Below are 9,915 nucleotides of genomic sequence, written 5' to 3'. Positions count from 1 at the left end.
ATGGATTACTGCCCTCTACCATGCCCAAAGGAATGTCAGTTAAGAACATGGGCTTAGATGGGGCGCCTGGGTGGCTCAGTCGGTTGAGCGTCCGACTTCGGCTCAGGTCACGATCTCGCGGTCCGCGAGTTCGAGCCCCGCGTCGGGCTCTGGGCTGATGGCTCAGAGCCTGGAGCCTGCTTCCAATTCTGTGTGTCTCCCTCTCTCTCTGCCCCTCCCCCGTTCATGCTCTGTCTCTCTCTGTCTCAAAAATAAATAAATGTTAAAAAAAAAAAAAAATTAAAAAAAAAAAAAAAAGAACATGGGCTTAGACCTCATCAGGTGTAATACCTCCTTTTATTTTGTGATTATCTAGAAGTGAAATTCGTGTATACTTAAGTCAATATGATGTTCTAATGTAGATTGTTTATACAACCACTACATTCCTGGAAAATTAAGTGTTCTTAACACCCATGTAAACACTTCGGGGATTCATTTGAAAAATAAATTCTAGGCTCAAGTTTTCAGCTACACGAATACTTGGGAACCTTATGGGATTGTATTCTTTGTGAAGGATTGTTTTATGGCATATTGGAAGATACTTAGCACCTTTGTCAGCCCTTGCCCACTGAATGCTTCTGGAGTCTCCTAATCATTGTGATACTAAGCTCCTCAAGGACTTCTAAAGCACCCCTTAAGAACTAGTGGCTTTTTATTAAAGATTTATCCTTGGCATCAGGTTAAAGCAGTGCTTGAAAAGACACTGCCTCAGCTACCCCTTGTATATTGAACACCTAGAGCAGTATTTCAATTCCTACCAGTAAAACTGATGGTGCAAACCTTCAAAGACAAAAGGTTTTTTATTTTGCAAATAGTCTCCTTTTTGTGGTGACAACTGCTTGATAGGTTCCAAAAGAAACTTGTGGTTTCCCTTCCTAAGGGATCTTACCAATTATCCTAAATGTGCTTCTTAATTATCCTAATGTGCTTCTTGCCTAATCTAAAAAAGTCAAATTTTAATGACCATCAAAGTACATCCAGAACCACCTTATCCACTTCTACCACTTAGTATAATTTACTAGTTGGATTCTTCTAAGTAGTTTTCCCAACTTAAAATCACATCTTTGCCATTTTGGTGATTTCCCGGAGTAGTCAGCAATCAAAAATCACATGTGGCATTCGTCAGGGGTTACATTTCATTTTAGCTAGGAATAGTTACTTTGCCATATCTTTTTAGGACACTGCCATTTTTGAAGAGTATTGGCCATTTCATTTACAGAATAGCCTTTGTTTGGATTCACCTGATGATTTCCTTGAGTCCTGTACATATTACTGGTAGAAAGAAAGGCCACACATGTATTAGGTCTATTAATGCATCAATTACCAGGGAGACTAAGATGCTGTGCTCCACACTTCATTATGAAGACACTTTCAATAAGTAATTTATGGATGTGGCTTAATTTTAGATATAACCTAGAGATTACATAGCAAGAAAGATAAAAGCAAATTCTTCTAGATGGTATATGAGAAGATTAGAAGTGAAGAGACAGCCTAGACCTTGGAAATACGCTGATTCAGGCAAAGGCACTTCACTGTTTCACAGACACTTCAACTGACTCCATATAAGGGCTGTATTTCTTTTTTGTCCTCCAGTTATCAGGATGGTAAAATGGGTGAAAACTTCAGATAGAAGAAACTATAGGGTGACCTACATTTGCTGTACATCTGTGTACAGCATGAAGGTAATTTAGCAATCCCAGAAAGAACCACTGAAAGCCATTTCAGTTGATCAGCAACAGTTGCGTATCAGCAATTTGAAATGGTTAAACCTAATACAAAGCACAATCACTAACCCATTTCTGCTGCAGCAGGTCAGGAAACCGAAATCTTGACCCTAAAAAGGACATTGCAGTTGAACCAACATTCAATAATTCTGAACCTCAACTCAGATCAGGAAACAAGCAAATAAGATGCTCTGCCTAAGGGCATCTGGTTGGCTCAGTGGTGAAGCATGGGACTCTCAATCTCAGGGTCTTGAATTCAAGCCCCACGCTGCATGTGGAGCCTACTTTAAAAAATTTTAAAGTTCCATTTAAATCACAGGCTCTTAGGTTCTTAGAGCACCTGTCCCAGAGGGTGGAAATTTGGAACAACAGGGGAGTGGGGAGTCCACATGAGCAATTTCAGGAGGTCCATAAAACATAAAATGCAAGACTATTAATTTTTCTGGAAAAAAAAGTCCATTTATTTACTGATTTTTTGAAGGAATCTGACCAAAAGAGGATTAAGAAACATAGCTTTCCTAAATGGCAACTGCCTCTACCTTCCTGGTGTAGCTTAAATTCAAGTCCTACCCTCCTAGTCCCTGTCTACCTTGCTATTTGCCAGTGCATATTATGCCTTTTTATTTCTTAAACATCCTTGATTTACTCTCTCCATGAAGCCTTTCCCACTGATGGTTTCACTTAGAATTTTACTCTAACATTTCAATGTTTTCTAAAAGGATTATTTTGCAGTATATAACAATATCATGATCACATAAAAAAGGGCAACTCCTGGGGTGCCTCAGTTGGTTAAGCATCTGAATATGCCCCTCCCCCTGCATATTCTCTCTCAAACTTTTTTAAAAGTGAGCATTTCCTTAATAGCAAACAGATGTCCAAATTTTCCCACTTGTTTTTAAGATTTTACTTAAAAAAACAAAAAATTATTTGGGGCAACTGGGTGGCTCTATGGGTTCAACATTCAACTTAAGCTCAGATCATGGTCTTGCTGCTATCATCGTGGAGCCCACTTTGAATACTCTGTCCCCCTCTATGCCCCTCCCCAGCTCTCTCACTCTAAAATAAATTTTAAAAAAAAAGGGTTGAGAGAGTGAGCACTTGTGCGTGCACAAGAAGGGGATGGGCAGAGAGAATCCCAAACAGGCCCTGCACTGTCTACAGCAGAGCCCGACATGGGGATCAAACTCACAAACCATAAGATTGTGATGAGCTGAAATCAAGAACCGGATGCTTAACTGAGCCACCCAGATGCCCCCAAGTTCAGTTTCTTGATGAGAGCAGTTGGTATATACATCCATCCGATGGTACATAATTCTACTTGGCTCATTTGTGATGTTAGCAGCCGCTAATGATCATTGCCTACATCTCTAATTTCATTAATACTTGTCTTTTCTTCACTTTTTACTTGGAATACCTCTGTAGAGAAAAACTTTCCCTCATAAGTACCTAGTTACCCTGAGGTACAGTTCATACAGAAAAGGATTCTTCATGTACTGCTTTTATAATGAGTTGGTTTTGTAATATTAATCAAAGGTTAAACCAATGAGGTTTCTTAGGGGTCACTGTGAGCTCACAGATTTTTAATATTTTTTTTATGTATTGAGAGAGACAGAGACAGCGTGAGTGGGGGAGGGGAAGAGAGAGAATCCCAAGCGGGCTCGGCACGCTCAGCACAGAGCCCAGTGCAGGGCTCAAACTCATGAAATCGTGAGATCTTGACCTGAGCCAAAACCAAGACAGATGCTCAATCGACTGAGACACCCAGGCACCCAGTGTGAGCTCATGGATTTGTGTGTGTGTGTGTGTGTGTGTGTGTGCGCGCGTGCGTGTTTTAATATAATTTATTGTCAATTTGGTTTCCATACAACACCCAGTTGAGCTCATAGATTTTTTTTAACTTCTGTGTTTCAATTCATTGTAGTTCTTAATGATGCTCAAATTGTTCTATTTTTGACCTGTGGAAACTCTTCCTATTGGCTCTTAAGTTCTTTTGACAAGACCCTCATAGTCAAGAATAGTCTCTTTAATAAATGGTGTTGGGAAAACTGGACAGCCACATGCAAAAGACAAACTGTACCACTATCTTACACCTTATACAAAAATCAACACAAATGGATTAAAAACTTGCATGTAAGACTGGAAACCATAAACACCTAGAAGAAAATACAAGTGGTAAGCTCCTTGACATTGGTCTTGGTGATGATTTTTGGTTTTGACACCAAAAACAAAGTCAACAAAAGCAAAACAAAACAAGTGGGACTACATCAAACCAAAAAGCTTATGCACAGCAAAGGAAGTTAACAAAATAAAAAGGCAACCTACCTGAGAAGGGATTAATATTCAAAATATATTAAAAACTCATACAGCTGAATAGTTTTAAAAAAAATCCAAAAAGGGCAGAGAATCTGAACATTTTTCCAATGACAGATGGCCAACAGGTACATGAAAAGGTGTTCAACACCACTAATTATCAGGGAAATGCAAGTCAAAAACAATGGGATATTATCTCATACCTGTCAGAAAGGCTATTATCAAAAGGACAAGAAATAACAAGTGTTCGCAAGGATTTGGAGAAATGGGAACCTTTGTGCGTTGTTGGTAGGAATGTACGTTGGTGCAACTACTTCAGTATGGAGGTTCCTCAAAAAATTAAAAACAAAACTGCCATACAATCTAGCAATTCCACTTCTGGGTATCTATCCAAAGAAAATGAAAACACTTAATTCAAAAGAATACGTGCATCCCTGTGTTCACTGCAGCATTATCAACAATAGCTAAGCTATGGAAACTGTCAAGATGGATGAATAAAGATAAGTGATGCACGAGTATGCACACAAAGATACACACATATATACAATAAAATATAGCCATAAAAAAGAATGAAATCTTGCCATCTGTGATAACATGGATAGTTCCCAAGGGCATTATGCTAAGTCAAATAAGTAAGAGAAAAGCAAATACTATATGATCTCACTTACATGTGGAATCATAAAAACAAAATCCCAAGCTCATACATATAAACAACAGATTGCTGGTTGCTAGAGGCAGAGGTGAGAAATGAGGGGGGATGAGAAGAGGGGGTGGCTGACATAAGTGTTAGAGGTCAAAAGTTAAAGTAAGTCTTGGGGATGAAATGTACAGCATGGTGACTATAGTTAATGCTATATGGCATATTTGAAAGTTGCCGTAAAGCAATGTTAAAGTTCTCATCACAAGAAAAATAAACGTTAAAGTTCTCATCACAAGAAAAAAAATGGTAACTACTCACTATGGTGACAGATGTTAACTAAACTTACTGTGGTGATCATTTCACAATATATACAAATATTGAATCATTATGTTGTACATATGAAAATATGTCAATTATACCTCAATAAAGAAAAGTCTATTAGGATGTTACAAGTACTCATACAAGGAAAAAAAAAAAAAAGACCCAGTAGTCTTTAATTTCCTTTCTTACTCATATAAAAGTGTGTTCAAATCTATTCTTGTTCATTTCTGCCTGTCCTGTGAACAGCAACTTTTTATACTGTTATATATTTAACATTTCTTTGGGGTTTTTTCCCCCTTAAAAAGACTGCAAATGTAAGGACTACACTATATGTAAACTTGTTCAGCACATAGCCTGGTGTGAGAAAATTGGTATCCAGTAAGTACTTATGGAATTGAACTAAAAGATTGTCATCTGTCTCACTATTCTACAAGTGTCTATTGAGTCAAAAAAAAAAAAAAAAAAAAAAGCACCACTGGAAATATTAAGCACTTACCTTTCCCCAAATGATCCAAGAGCATTGTTCAATCTCACCTTCCTAACTATTCTTTCATGTTACTGGAAGACCTGCTTCAGCTAGTGAGTGTTCTTTGGAAAAGGGATTCTAAAAAATAAAAAAATAAAAATTCTAGAATAAAATGAGAAGGAATTCTCTTGAATTTTTTTAATGCTTTTTGAAAAAAATTTTTTTTTAATGTTTTTATTTATTTTTGCGACAGAGAGAGACAGAGCATGAGCAGGGGAGGGAGAGAGAGGGAGACACAGAATCTTAAGCAGGCTCCAGGCTCTGAGCTGTCAGTACAGAGCCCGATGCAGGGCTCGAACCCACGGACTGTGAGATCATGACCTGAGCCGAAGTCGGACACTTAACTGACTGAGCCACCCAGGCGCCCCTTTAATGCTTATTTTTTAGAGAAAGAGAGAATGCAAGCAGTAGAGGGGCAGAAAGAGGGGGACAGGATCTGAAGCAGGCTCCGTGCTGACAGCAGAGAGCCTGATGCAGGGCTCAAACTCATGAACCGTGAGATCATGACCTGAGCCAAAGTTGGACACTTAACTGAGCCACCCAGGCACCCTGTATGTGCATTTTTTTTCTTAAGGCTGAAAATCATTATAAGGTAAAGAATATAACGGTAAATGCCTGCTTAATTTAACAAAACTACAAATTCATGTACAGATGTTTGGTCATTTATAGAAAAAAACTGTCATTCCTTAGTTGTAGTCCCCCACTCTCACTAGGTTACATTGCACCCCCTGTATCCACAGGGGAGTAAATGATACTTTGCATTTGACCATTTCAAGCCACTTTCACACAGTGTACTCCACAGTTAAACAACTGTGTCTTTTATCAATTTACACAAATCTTAAGAGTTTCATATTACACCACTATGGCTTAGGTTTTCTTCATTGGTTTTTACTTACTGTAAGATTTCTTCATTTATTTAAGAATGGAATGGGTAGAACTGCATTCCTCAAACTCATTATGCTTAAGTACATCCAAGAACTTGAGGACAGAGTAGATATTCCTTTACTGGTGTTCACCTACATTATGCAGTTGTAAGCACTTCAAAGACAGCCTAACCCAGAGATTATTTTAACTATTTTTAATTGGTTTTTTTAGGCATAGAAATAGGGTTTTTTTCCTTTTTTAAAGACAAAATCTGGGGGCACCTGGGTGGCTCAGTCGGTTTTTGTGTTTACAAGTCTTCATCTCACAGTTTGTGAGGTCGACCCACGCATGAGGCTCTGTGCTGAGAGCACAGAGCCTGCTTGGGAGTCTCTCTCCTCAAGGAAGGAAGGAAGGAAGGGAGGGAGGGAGGGAGGGAGGGAGGGAGGGAGGGAAGAAGAGAAAGAAAGAAAAAGAAAAGAAAAGAAAAGAAAAGAAAAGAAAAGAAAAGAAAGAAAGAAAGAAAGAAAGAAAAAGAAAAGAAAGAAAGAAAGAAAGAGAAAGGAAGAAAGGAAGAAAGAAAGAAATTAAAAGAAACAGGAAAGAAAAAGAAAAAATTAACATGAACAGTTTCCATTTAAAGTAAGAACAAATCAGGGGCACCTGGGCGGCTCAGTCAGCTAGGCATTCGACTTCTGCTCAGGTCACGATCTTACGGTCATGAGTTCCAGCTGAGTCAGGTTGTGTCCTGACAGCTTAAAGCCTGGGGCCTGCTTTGAATTGTGTCTCCCTCTCTCTCCGCCCCTCCCCTGCTCACACTGTCTGTCTGTCTGTCTCTCTTTCTCTCTCTCTCTCAAAAAGAAACATTAAAGAAAAAAAATTTTTAATAAAATAAAAACACATCATATAAAAATCTTGCTACAAAGGAACAACATACTTGTGATCTCATGTCCACAGACTGGAAAGGGAGGCATTACCCAATGACTATCAGATGTTGACCAGCCCAAGGCCCGATTTCTAGGCCCTAAACCAACACACACACACAACCTTGGCACCCACACAACCTTCCCCATATAAACATCCAATATTTTAAACTCCCAACTGTGCAAAGTTCCAAATTTCTAACAATTATTAACACACCAGCCACTGAAACGGGGAAAGATCCCACAGGCCATTTTACTGTCTCCCTCTTTCCAGCAGGAGAAAAAAAAGTCCCTTAAGAATTGTAATTTGGACATGCTCTACCTTTAGGCTCTCAACTTTATTTTCTGCCGGAAGTAGTCTAACAGGTCAACAGATGGATAGTGAAAACAATGGAAGAGGACAGAACAAATTAGGAGAAACTAAAAGAGAATCAACATTCATTGTTGACACGGGCACTGTAAATGGTACTAGGCACTTTGCACTAATTTTTTTTTTTTTTTAACGTTTATTTATTTTTGAGACAGAGACACAGAGCATGAACGGGGGAGGGGCAGAGAGAGAGGGAGACACAGATCCGGAAGCAGGCTCCAGGCTCTGAGCCATCAGCCCAGAGCCCGACGCGGGGCTCGAACTCACGGAACGTAAGATCATGACCTGAGCTGAAGTCGGACGCTTAACCGACTGAGCCACCCAGGCGCCCCAGCACTAATTATTTAAACCAACAATAGACCTACAAAACAGGCAGTATCCCCATTTTATAGATAAAAAACATATTCTGCAAGATTTAAATGACTTGCCCAAGGTAAGAAGCAAACTCAGGGTTCAACCCTAAGGCTACCTAGCTACAGAGGGTTTTCCTTTAACAACCCTACTGACTTCCTTAAGAGTCAAAGGATACAGCCCTTAGTATCTTTCCACAGCCATTCCTTCCCTGCTTTCTTTACCTTGGCTACTCTTAAAACTGGCCTCCATGGGGCATGTGGATGGATCAGTTAAGCTTAAGCCTCTTGGTTTCTGCTCAGGGCAAGACCTAAAGAGAAATCAAGCCCCAAGTCAGGCTCCACACTGACAGTATTGAGCCTTCTTGGGATTCTCTTTCCCTCTCCCTGCCCCTCCCCTACTCACACACTCTCAAAATAAAACAATAAACTTAGGGGAAAAAAAAAAAACTAGCCTCCATCTTAGCAACCAAGTACCTCATTACATACCTAACACCACTGTGCTGTCAAGTTGCTATTGGTGTTTTCAACAACATCAAAACAATCCATCTCTCTCCTTCCCTCCCCTACCTCTACCCATTAACTAGAAATGTCATCTATACCCCAATATTTAGCTTTATTATCTAACATTAGATCTGGAGAAGTAGTCTGAGGTCAAGTACAAATCCTTCATTTTTCAGAAAAGGACAACCTGTGCCTAGAAAGGTTATATTTTGAAAAAATCTGTATCTTCTAATCGCAGGAAGTTCTTCCTGGACACTGATGGTCATGGCTGCATTTAAAAAGCTTCCTCTCAGGGTGCCTGGCTGGCTCAGTCGGTTAAGCTTCCAACTTCGGCTCAGGTCATGATCTCATGATTAAAGCCTCACATCGGCTCTCTGCTGTCAGGACGGAGCCTGCTTTGAATCCTCTGTCCTCTTCTCTCTCTGCCCTTCCCCTGCTCATTCTCTCTCTCAAAATAAATAAATACACTTAAAAAAAAAATTTAAAGCCACGTCTTTGCTGAAGATAATAGCATTCTATTCCATTCTCAAATCTGTTCTATTCTCAAATCTCTTCTGCTAGAGATCAATGCCAGGATTTGCTTCTAAGACACATATTTTCTATTGTAAATGCAGAGATCGTGAATTTACAGCAACTAAGCAAGTAAGCTTTGGGAGCTATAGTTAAACTGCCTGGGACTAGAATATTCTAAGAAACAAGTTACATTATCTCAATAACCACAAGTCTGAAGGATTCAAAGGCTGACAAATAGCAGTTCTGAGAGGTTACCAATTTATTTCAGGATGAATCACACAGAAAAGCAAGCCTGTGAGGTGGTCTAGAAAGCCTGTAAAGTCATGAAACATGGACCTGTAGCAAGACTATAAACATAAAAATGAAGTCAGGTCCATCAAGGCAACCAAGTGAAGAAAGTAGAGATTGGGGCAAGAGGAATGAAGTGGGGAAAAGCTTGGGACCTGGTACACACCTCATCCGTAGCAGTGTTTATGACTATTTAAGAAGGTCCATTACTAAACACAGTGAATAGCACACAGAAGTACAGTATTATGTAATGAATGAACATATGCGGCCAATTACAAAATGGTACAAAAGAACACCCTGGGAACTCAAAATTTGCTGGGAGAGAGACCCGTCCTGTAGAAAATGTGTCCTCATGCTATGGAAACAGAGCTCATGGGATTGCTGTATAATAAACTGCACTGGACACTGAACATGGACTCTGGAAGCCATACACTAGCTGTGTAATTCTGAGCAAGCCCCTTTCACCTTTCTTTGGTTCAGTTTCCCACTCTCAAAAGGTGTGGGCAAAGTTGAGATAACATGCAAAAAGGATTCAAAGCTGACACA

The sequence above is a fragment of the Panthera leo genome, chromosome A1 (genome assembly GCF_018350215.1).
Source record: "Panthera leo isolate Ple1 chromosome A1, P.leo_Ple1_pat1.1, whole genome shotgun sequence".
In the NCBI taxonomy this organism is placed as follows: Eukaryota; Metazoa; Chordata; class Mammalia; order Carnivora; family Felidae; genus Panthera; species Panthera leo.
The sequence above is the reverse complement of the archived record's forward strand: the minus strand, read 5'-3'. Positions refer to the sequence as shown.